The sequence below is a fragment of the Schistocerca cancellata genome, chromosome 4, assembly GCF_023864275.1.
Source record: "Schistocerca cancellata isolate TAMUIC-IGC-003103 chromosome 4, iqSchCanc2.1, whole genome shotgun sequence".
NCBI classification, from domain to species: Eukaryota; Metazoa; Arthropoda; class Insecta; order Orthoptera; family Acrididae; genus Schistocerca; species Schistocerca cancellata.
The window spans coordinates 209,096,371-209,108,327 of NC_064629.1; the positions used below are offsets into that span (position 1 = coordinate 209,096,371).

General features: G+C 37.1%; 1 protein-coding gene across 1 annotated transcript in view; it reads left to right on the forward strand.

Moving 5' to 3' along the window:
- LOC126185110 (uncharacterized) overlaps positions 1 to 6,291 on the forward strand; it is a 200,610-nt gene extending 194,319 nt beyond the window's left edge. The window contains exon 11 of the mRNA XM_049927919.1: positions 388 to 6,291. The gene's annotated coding sequence lies outside the window, so the exon portion shown is untranslated. The remainder of the gene's footprint in view (positions 1 to 387) is intronic.
- The last annotated feature ends 5,666 nt before the right edge of the window (positions 6,292 to 11,957 follow it).

Genomic DNA, 11,957 nt, shown 5'->3' on the forward strand with positions numbered 1-11,957 from the left:
CAGACCAGGATTCAAACTGTGTCAATTGCTTACTAGACAGATGCACTGACCACTGCACGATGCAGACACAGTGATCATCGCACTCCTATGGACAACCTTAGTGTACCCCCTGTCAGATCCAACTTCTCAACTTATCCACACACTAATGTTGTAGTGCCCCTTGTCAATTATTCTCATTACTCATGGCATTTTGATGATCTCACAAGAGTTTGAGATTGGTGAGCATTTGCACTGAAGGGGTCATTGGGTGTCCTCACCTTAAACTTATATGTGGTAGCTGTTCTTTTAGACATGTCTGAAAGAACAGACATCACATATATATTATTCATAGTTTCTCACTGTATTCAGTTTTACTTTGCTACCAGTCAACCTGTCTTTTTTTCCTAGGTATCCTGGAGAGAAGATTAAAGCTGCTTGCCTGCCCATTTAATGGACTGAGATGTGTTAATGGCAGCCTAATACCTTTCAAAAATCTAAAAACACACAAAACCGAGAAACAGAGATGTATAACTATAATTCAGTTAACATTATTATGAAAAGGAGAGAATGCTACTCACTGTATAGAGGAGATGAGGAGTCACACACTATCCTTTTCATAATATTGTTGTTTTTATTATTGTCCCCAGTAAATTCATTGTGAAATAGGTAATAAATGCAGATATTCAGTCCTGGTGATATAGTTTGTTATAAGCAGAAGCTACAAAGGAACTTAACTAAAATTACAGGACTTAAATAGCTCATCAGTGTTAAACAAATGACTGTAAATTAATGTAATTCTCATCATTATGCATTGCATTTATTTCTGTAACGTATTTGACATGAATAGGAATGAAGACTATCAAATATGAGTAAATATCACTAAAATATGGAAAATACTATCCCATGAAATGAGTGCAGTGAAGAAGTATGTTTGTATGTGTAAGGGAGAGGTTGAAACAAAAGGTTATACAAATTTATATTGATGAACAATCATCTAGTGAAAATTGTGGTGTTTTTGAGTGATACTTTTGATGTATGCACAAAATTTTAGCTCTCTCACGTCCTCATCTTCATCACAACTATATCATTCTTTAGTGTTCCAGACATCTTATAAGTGTGTGTTTGTTCATTGAGATACATTTTGACTAGTGATAATGCCGCATGCATGTGTATGTGATGTTTTAAAACCACATGCTATTGGAACACCAAGTTCTACACTCTCATAAACATAGCTTATGTGAGACTATTAACCACTTCCAACTATTTTTTCTGATCATTTGTCTTGTTATAAAACTAAAAGTTTAAACACTGTTGTGTGTTGTTTTTATATCTTTCAACAAAGGCAACAGAATATTAGCTCTGCTAAAACACTGTCATTTTATTTAGAAATGAATACTGTGTAACTACACATAAACTCTAGACAGTGATTAAAAATAATCCCAGGAAACGTATGGTGGTATCTTATTGTTTTAATATTGACTAAGCATCTTATACTAAATGTGTGGTGTGTGTGTGTGTGTGTGTGTGTGTGTGTGTGTGTGTGGGTGTGTGTGAGGGGGGGGGGGGGGTCAGAAGTAAAGGGATATAAGTACACTTCTTTTAGTTTTTGGAAAACTGGAGTTTAAGTTCACAAGATTTTAGAATTCCCTTGAACTTAATTTTTGTTTTATTTTAATTTTTTATACAAGACATAAAAATACTTTGTAGAATTTTCTGTTTGCTTGCTGAAATAACAGGTAAATATACATGTTCAGTATTATGTTACAATTTGTAAAAGTCTGTATACACTTGTATCCCTTTGCTTCCAGAATATTGTGAATCAAAAAGAATGTAAATTATGTTTTCTCTATAATGCTTTTGTTATTGGTTGTTGTCAATTCAGTTGTCATAAAATTGCTATTTAAAGTTACAACAAAACATTTATGTAATGTTACATGAGCACCATGCCTTTCATTCATTTTAATAGTGAAAGAAAATAGGAAAGATTACTGTTTAATATGTTATTCCATTATTGTATATTTTATTGTCCCATCTGGGTAACTTCCTTTTTCTTATGTTTCATAGAAAGGTTATATAAATATATAAACACATGGAAATAACTGTTTTGTAACATCTTGTTACTAGTTTTCTCTTTATTTACAGTTTAGCAGTGCAGAGCATTTTTTCACTTGTATCCCTCTGTCACAAAATGTTTACATACTTTACCAAGCTCTAGATGCACTATGTCATTTTTGTAGGAAATGTTACTTGTTCCCCTTTGTTTCTGACACCCTCAAATGCCTTCTTTGAGTGAAAACTTGGTGTTCTGAACACTGTGCTTTCTACACACTTGTGAAAACTTGGCAGATAAAGTAAGACAACTGCTGCATTTACCAAAGTTTCAAATGTGACCACATTGTTTAGAAGAACTGAAAAATAACAACAGTTTTGTGATGCAAGCAGTTTATAGGGGTAAACTGCAAATACCTCTCCCTTTCAAAAGACATCAAGTAATTGTCATTCTTTTATTTGGTGAAAAGTAGAAAATTTGGGACATGGGTTCAGTACAGGTCTTTACTACTTGTAGAGTGAGAGTAAATATAGCACCTATATTTGTGGATTGTCTGCTGTTGAATACGATTGTGAAAGTGCTCAAAGGAAAGTCATATCATTTGTATTGTCCAGAGAGAATAATGCCTCATTTGATAATTAATATGAGAGGATAACAATTTTACCAGATGCTCTTATGCAGTATCATTTGGCAGCTTGGTGTATGCATTTCTGATTTACATTCACTTGATCTCTATGGACCAGGAGTAACATTACTTCTTATGATCATATTGTAATCAAGTGAACTGTGTAACTGAAAAGTGTGTGTGTGTGTGTGTGTATGTGTGTGTGTGTGTGTGTAAATTACAAGTAGTACTGTGTATAGTTCCTAGTTGTACTTTTAAGCTGTGTTGTTGTGCATGATATATGCTTATATTATTGAATTATCATTACTAAATGTCATATACAATGTTAAACATTGAATTTGTGTATCAAGATTTTTATGTCAGTGTTTGTTGTGATGAAAGCAACACTTAACTGCTGAACAAATACAATTTTTTGGCTTCATGTTTTATAATTCCAGTTTTACCCTTAAAAGGGAGAACTGCTCCTGTTACTACTACTGCTGCTACTACTACTACTACTACTGAGCATTAATGAACTATGTTGAAACATGTGATTTGTACAGTATGTTAATGTAAGATGAGCTAAGTTAGGGGTGTCATTGAAAGACAATGAAAGCTGGCTACTATCCCCTTGGGAACGACAGTATGCTTTTTCTTGAGTAGGTTTGTCTATACAAGTACGAGTAAATAATTTATTTGCATTTGCTGAGTTATAACTGTTGTTACTAAGACTCTTGTTATCATATATTTCAGTTCACCATCTCACTCTCTCTCTCTCTCTCTCTCTCTCTCTCTCTCTCCCTCCCTCCCTCCCTCCCTCCCTCCCTCTCTCTCTCTCTCTCTCCCTCCCTTCCTCTCTCTCTCATTTTCATGTTTTAACCATAAATTTTCAAGTAACTATCTCTCTGTTCCTGTCCCTGCATCACAGGAAAGACAATTCAGTTGGCTCTATTGATAAGTAGAAGTTTTTCCCACTTCAGTAACCTACAGTTACAAGCCATCATCATTTTTAATTTCCGTATGTAACTTCAAAAATAGTGAGAATTGTCTTGTGTCGTGGTTTCAGGTATCAGAACAACTATTAGTTTGGATGGATGTGTCATATTTTGAGTCTGACGTAAGGATTGGATTAGTTTACACATCTAGCTGGAAAATAACCACTATGTACCTAATGGGCACAGTTGTTCTGTGCACTCTGTTCAGCATTTACTTTTTAACTTCCTGATTTGTTAAGTTTTCCTTAAAAACAGAAAGAGTAATACAGCAGAACATTGTTGCTTTTCTGGAGCCACAAGGAATTGTGCTTTTAACGATCTGGTAATTTGAGGAAGGCTCTGACTGAAATGGAAAAAAGAAATAAAATGATATTTTGAAGAAAGGGATCATGGGGAGAAAGTAATGATAGTAAAAAAAGAATGGAAACTCAGTCTTATTTTCAGTTACAGAGATACAGGCAAATTAAGTGAAATGGATGTGCTCATGAAAGGATGACTGCAAAATATAGATGTAGGTGTGGAAAAATGTAGACCCTTTATTTAAGCATAGGGTGAAATACAGTAGACAACAGAACGTGGATGTTCAACATACAGAAAAACTGAGAGGTGGGAGCCTATTTGATAATGGATGAGTTATGTTGAAGAAATCACTTTCAGTTCCATATCTTGCGTGAGATATTCACCTATAGCTTCAGTTGTTTTCTTTATTTGGTACCTACAACACTAGATGATGTGTGCTGTATGATTGGTAATCAGATTTCCCATTTCCACATTGAAAAAGTATTGTTTGTTCATATACTCAAAAAGTTTATTGATAATCTGATCTATTTAGAAGCTGGAACGATGTAATGGCAATACACGAAAAGGAATCTGAAGTTGTGATATTGACTAAGGATGTGAACCACAAGTAAAAAGATTATGGAGGGGAAAATTGTGTTCATTATGTGGCCATTTGAATAACAACCTGGAAGTTCAAGATGCTGTAGTGTAATTTTGTTTCAAGGAAAGTTTGTATCTTTCATGTAGTGATTGTTGCCTGAGCTAAATACTTAAGTATAGGATAAACTCAAGTCTCTTAGGTGCTGCTTGTCATCACCTGAGACACTGTACGAGATAGACTTTCCACAGTGGCATTGTGGAAGTAAAATAACTGACCTTTTATGCTTTTAGAGTATTTTAAATTTGTAATTGGACTTATTAAAAATGCTTCCACTCTTTCCCCTCCACTCATCGGAACTCACATTCCTTTTGTATGAGATGATTCTTGTTAACTGCACAGCATGAAATTGTTTATGTTGAGCAGTTTTTGTTGTAAAATAATATTCACTGTTATTGAGTGTTTTGTGTCTATTAGATAATATTTAGATGTAGTAAATGTATTTACTCTATGCTGTGGAAGACATGTAGACAGTATATGCTTTTTCATGTAAAAATTATTCCTCACTGATGTTTAAAGCTTTTCCAATGTACTGATTGTTCCACAAAAACACGGGAGAAGTGCCGGATGTCAGCAACGTCCTGCCACGATATTTCGGCGCAGAGTCTTCTGGTCATCTTCAGGTGAGTACCGCTGTAGTAGTACTACTACAGTGGTACTCATCTGAAGATGGCCAGAAGACTCTGTGCTGAAATATCGTGGCAGGACTTTACTGACATCCGGCAGTTCTCCCGTGTTTTTACGGAATTATTCCTCACTGTTGGCATCGTTTAGCCTATATTCTTCTTTTGTGGTTCAGCAGCTCATTGTAAGACTTGTCCTCTTCTACAATTTTCCACCAGTTATCTTAGAATGTTGCTGGATCTCTCCAATTTCTGGAAACCATTTTCCAGAGATCTTCAATGACTCCATCCTCCCATCAGATTTTAGGCCAATCTCGCACACCCTGTCCTCCTTGATTTCCTCGTAATACATTTTTGGGTACTTCCGCATCACTCATCAATGCTACATTCCCCCAGCCCACCTCAATCAGGATGATTTCACTATTTTTCTGATCGGTGGGTCTTTGTAAATGTTGTACAGTTCATGATTGTATCTTTTCCTCCACAGTCTTCTTTCACAAATTGGGCTGATGATTCTTCAGACAATCCTTCCAAAAGTTTGTAGAATACCTCTGTCTCTTCTTCCTCAGATTCTTCTGTTGATGCATGCGCATTAAATATAGAATAATTCAAGAATTTCCCTTTTATCCTGAGTATTGATAATTGTGGGCTAATATGTGTAAACCCAGTTACTGAGTGTTTAAATTTGTGATGTACCACAAACCCTGTGCCAACCTCGTGCTTACTCTCACTGCAGCTGTAAAATATATTAGCTTCTCTCTTTTTTAGAATCTGACTTTCTGACCACCTTACATCTTGCAGCACTATGATACTCTGCTTCAGTGTGGTTGTTTGATCCAGTAGCACTCACAAGCTCCTGGTCGGTACATAGTTCTCACATTCCATTTCCAATATATAAATCTGACTTATACTTTATACCTAAAAACAAAGATGATGTGACTTACCAAATGAAAGTGCTGGCAGGTCGACAGACACACAAACGAACACAAACATACACACAAAATTCAAGCTTTCGCAACAAACTGTTGCCTCATCAGGAAAGAGGGAAGGAGAGGGAAAGACGAAAGGATGTGGGTTTCAAGGGAGAGGGTAAGGAGTCATTCCAGTCCCGGGAGCGGAAAGACTTACCTTATGGGGAAAAAAGGACGGGTATACACTCGCACACACACACATATCCATCCACCAGGTGTGTGTGTGTGCGAGTGTATACCCGTCCTTTTTTCCCCATAATGTAAGTCTTTCCGCTCCCGGGACTGGAATGACTCCTTACCCTCTCCCTTGAAACCCACATCCTTTCGTCTTTCCCTCTCCTTCCCTCTTTCCTGATGAGGCAACAGTTTGTTGCGAAAGCTTGAATTTTGTGTGTATGTTTGTGTTCGTTTGTGTGTCTGTCGACCTGCCAGCACTTTCATTTGGTAAGTCACATCATCTTTGTTTTTAGGTATATTTTTCCTTCATGGAATGTTTCCTTCTATTATGACTTATACTTTACGTTTTCTTTTTTTCTCCTCTGACTTATTTGTCCATTACTGTCAATCCCTTCCATGTCGGGCCCAGCTCCTTTAATCAGTGCAGCTTTCCTTTGCTGAAGTTTTGCAACGTATGTTTTCTTACGGATAGGGGTGTCAGCCCTATGTCCAACATCTGCCAAAGGATGAGTGATGTTTTATTAGGGTTTTCTTCCCTTAATCTTTGGAGAACCAACCCCACCAGCTGTGAGGCAACAGCTTCTCTCTTTTATTAACCTCAAGAGGGAGGGTGCCTCTTCTACCAGCTGTGCCGTTCCGAAGGACTCCTTTCTGCCGTAGCTGCCATTTGAGTCTTCACTGTATCCCTGACTTTGGTCTCTCACCAGAGCTAGGTGATCCAATTTTTTTTCCATGCTATTACTCATGCAGCTCCTCCTTACCCTCTCCTTGCGGCACCTCGGGCTTGCCACAAGTATAGCGAAGTTTTTTATGTGATAATATGACTGTTAATGTGTATTACTGAAGTATATGTATTAGATGGTGTTTAAATGTAATAAAAGTATTTACTCTGTGCTGTAGAAGGCATGTAGATAGATATGCTTTTTGTGTAAATATTTATTGTGCAAATTTGTCAGTGTTGGCATCATTTAGCTTATAATTGTAGATTAAACCAGTGAGCCAGGTGAAAGATATGCTTGTAAACCTGACACCAGAAGAAACTATAATGTTTTTTTGTCCTTAGACTAAATGTCTAATCTTATTCAGATGTCTCTTCTAAGAATGTTCAAATTTCATCACATAGTGTTTTGAGCATACTAGAAGAAATTTTGTTTATCGAAGCTGTTGTGCCATGTATGAATGAAAAAGAGGGATACATTTTTTATATGACAAGAATTTATAATCTGTTGAATTGTCTTTCTCTCCTATGTGCACTGTGTAGGATTTGTGTGCAACTAAGTTATTTTAAACCACCATACCTAAGATTTCATCTATTGAATTGTGTTATTTTCTTATGTGCACTGGGATGATTTTGTGTTATCATGGTATGTTAGATTGTCTTACCTAAGATAGGAAATTAGTACTGTACATTTTCCTGTTGTATTATAATTTGAAGTCTTAATTACTTTAAGAAGTAAGTAAAAACTGAAATTAGACTGCTTCTCTAACATTTAGAAGGCAGAACAAGATTATAGTTTGAATGAACTTTCAGCGCTGTATTAAACGTGTGAAGAGGGAGGAAACTTTTGTACTTGTAGCTTTTTCCCCTCCTCTTTACTGTCATACTTAGCACTACATATTATTTAATTTGTTTAGAATTATGAGTATAGAGCTTGAAGTTCAAGGAATAAATGTGATACCTACTTGATGTGAAAAGTGCAGCTTGTAGATAACTAATAACCACAAAACAGCCCAACCAGTATCCACATTAAATGTTGGAGACAAATTAGCGATAAGTTCCCTTGCAGTAGTAGCCACCAAACATTCCTTTATTATTTGTAAAATGGGAAATACACAAAAGGAAACACGTTTTATGTCTCTTGCGTTTTGGAGCCATTTTATGGATGCAACATTTCCCCTCCATATGTTATTCTTCATAAAATTAACCTCCACTTCTTATATGAAGATAATGTCACTCAATTTATGAACAAAATTCCATAAGTGAATATTTTAGAATGCCGTCAATTCAGTAATGATCGGGTAGCATGGCATAAGAGCTGGCAAACATTTTAATTGTTTAATTTCTACAGGAATCAAAAGATAAAGATGGAGAACTATAGTATAATGTAAATGAGTCACTTGCTGAGCTTTACAAATTCCTTGAAAAGGGGCAATTATACTCTTCACTGTTCCATATATAGGAATTCCTCTGTGGTGAAAAATTTCGCTCGTTTTTCAGTGTGTAACAGTAAATTTTCATTTCCATACAATCTCAATTTCAAGATGTTAAAGATTGCCTGTCTTTATGTTTTCTGAAATTTGTTTGACATTACAATATTTTAATACCTTTTTAAATGTCTTTTACATTACAATGTTTTGACAACTACTATAAATTACTTAATGTGGCAAACTTGTAAATAAGGATCAGAAATGTCACTAACAGTTCTATGTTCCTCTCAGGGTAAAGATGCTTTACTTCATTGTGGTTTGGACACCTTTATGTCTGTTTCTCAGACATATGATAAAATGGCGCTACTGTTATCCTGGCTTACTGATGTTTAGTTGGGCAATATATCAATATATGTATGTCTGTTGTGCTTGCATGGAAGTCCTTGATGTATGTGTACAATTTGTGGACTGTAAGCTCCATTTTAAATGTAATTTGTGTCCTTGGTACTTAGTTACCATATAACTGAAATAAAGTGTCTTGATGTATTGCACATATAATAGCTGTTTGAATTAAATTACCATAAAAATTATTCTTACATTGTAGTTGACACCCCCCTCTTCCCAATCAAAATGTGTTGGTAACTAAGTTTTTGGAAACAGTCACAAGTCGCACTTTGTAATTTTTATTTACTAGTTCTCCTCTTCAAATGAACCAGAGTATGAGCAGAATATATAGTTTGAAGTTGAATAACACCTTTAAAGATTGAGTTTAAAGTTGACTAAGAGCTATAAACAATTGGCTGTAGTATAGTACTTATGTTTAAGGTACACCAGTAAATGATAAATCGACAGTGCCAAAGCTTGGTAAGGTTAGGTAACTATTAATGTTTTTTTGTAGAATTCAGTAAGAACAGTCTCAAATCTTTTGCTACTAAGCAGCTTGTGCTCCATCTGTTTGAACTAGGTTAATGATATAGTGTGCTGGATGTAAAGGTCTGCAGGTCCAAACTGTAATCTTCACTTAGTTCTAGTGCATGTTGTGACCTAGCTAGCCACCACGTTTGCTCACCCATGTGGTAGTTCATGCATCATGCACTTGGTAAGTTATCACCCATGTGAAGGCAAGTGCAAGAACTACTGGCTGCTTGCAACCGGGCCACATGAAATGTGAATGATGAGGAATCAGTGCCATTCATGTAGCTTCACCATCTGATTGTGGTGGATTTGAGTTGTATCATGATGTGAGATTCAACTCCTAAGCACTAATGACCATGCCGCTGAGAGTGTAAAACCTACAATCTTAGCATATAAGATCATGCGTTGTTATCACTCCTGTATCACAATATTAAGTTTTTGATCCACATGTCATTTACATTATTAACTAATTCAAAATTCAGTTAACCAATCAATCTCACTTTCTACCAGAATTAGAGAAGGGAGACCCTCGTAGAGGTATAGAGGAATGTTGGATGGAGCAGAACAGTGCTAGGATCCATACAGATATGCCAGGAGAGAAACGAACTGAAAAGAAGAGTTCTGCGGAATTATGTAGCAGTCATAGGAAGGGTGTAGGCCAGTGACACAAAGAAGAATGAAGCTGACAGTACCAGGTCAAAGGATTTGTGAAACCAGGTGTTAATCTTATCCAGGCAACAGCAAGCTTTGAACAAATGTGTAATGATTTTAGCAATGATGATCATGTGATAGTAGTTGGAGGAGCAGAAAATAGCATGGCTAATAATGTAAAATACAGTGTGGTGTGTGACATGGACAAACGAGGAGCAACTACTGAACACACAAGTATGGGCTTTGTGTAGGTCCTGTGGCACTATGGCCAGTACAGGTTAACTCTGCTATAGAGTGATTAAACACAGAGATGAACTGGCTCCTTGAGATGGCTGCACATATTGATGCTATTCCAGTGGAATATGGGGCTACACTTCTTATGTCCTACACCTGAACAGGAGGGGTGAAGACAAGTTAGCAGTTGTACTAGCAGAAAGCCTGAGGGGTATGTAAGTCTGCTTTTTGGCAAAATTAAACACAAATTATGTACAAATAAATCACAAGTAGCTATAGTTCCTGACTCCTCAGGAAATACACAAAAAGAAAGACTTCTGGTATTTGATACTTCTTGGTCTATGCAGTACTCTGGAAGTTTGTTGAATAGCTCACATATTAGTGTAGAAGCACAGAGTTTGTAGTTTCAACTGGGAAGCACTTGAATATGAACGACACACTCAGTCCAGCCATATGATGTCAGTACATTCACTGAAAACATAACATTTGGTTGAACTGTGAGCAAAGACAGCATTAGGTAGACAGGCAAGTCTGTGTGCTAGCCAAACACCAACAGTAGGCAACAACAAAGTCCAAATCACAGTCTGTGAATAAACTATTTAACACAGAGACATTGTCAATAGGTACACCAGAGACCTTGCTATAAACATCAGCTGGTTGTGGCAAGTGAGAGTGTGGCAGTTTGAGGCAGTCATTAAATCTGCTGTGGGTGTTTTATCACATGCCCTGGCCCAGTGTATGTATCCTTCTGTGCTGTGCCTAGTGCCCTCACAGACAATTGCATGATTATGTCAGTTAATCTGTTGGTGTGTCCGATGGGATTACAAGATGGTCCACCAACACACACAAGGCAAATCTCTGGGATTATTGGGGTCAGGTAATGTCTTAGCAAGTGCCTGACACCAGAAATTTTCATGATAGATTTTGATGCTTTATTGTGCTGCCAAGTAAGTGGTCCCGACAGTCGGGATACCAGTTACTTTGGAATAAGGCTGGGCATCTCGGACATATTCTGAGTCGTGGTCACCTTTGTGCTCATACGGCAAAGACTACCAAATCCACCGGTTAGTTCGTCAGCCGTTAGGGGTAAAACCCAATGGGACTCAGGGCAAGTAAGGTTAGCAACCTGCTTTAAATATGATGCTGGCAACAATCAGAGCAAAATGCCTCGGACCTTTGGAGGTGACGGAATCCCACCTCTAACTGACAAACCAGGGACTCCTAAGATATGACTTGGCAAACAAATGGTAATGAGATGGGGAGCTATTAATATCAATGGGGGCTACTCTGGGAAGAAGGTAGAGCTGGCAGAGGCTGCAAGTAAGATGGGGCTGGACGTTTTAGCTGTTAGTGACATTCGGGTAAGGGGTGAAAAAGAAGAGGAAGTGAGAGAATACAAGGTCTACCTGTCAGGAGTCAAAGCAGGAATAGCACAATGGGGTGTAGGGCTTTACATCAGGAAAGAAATGGAACCCAGCGTAGTTGCAATAAGGTATGTAAACGAATGACTGGTGTGGATAGATTTGACAGTGTCTAGCAAGAAAATTAGGATTGTGTCAGTATATTCGCATTGTGAAGGGACAGATCAAGATAAGATGGATAGTTTTTATGAGGCACTCAGTGATGTAGTTGTTAGAGTAAAGGACAAGGACAGTGTTCTGCTCATGGGTGTT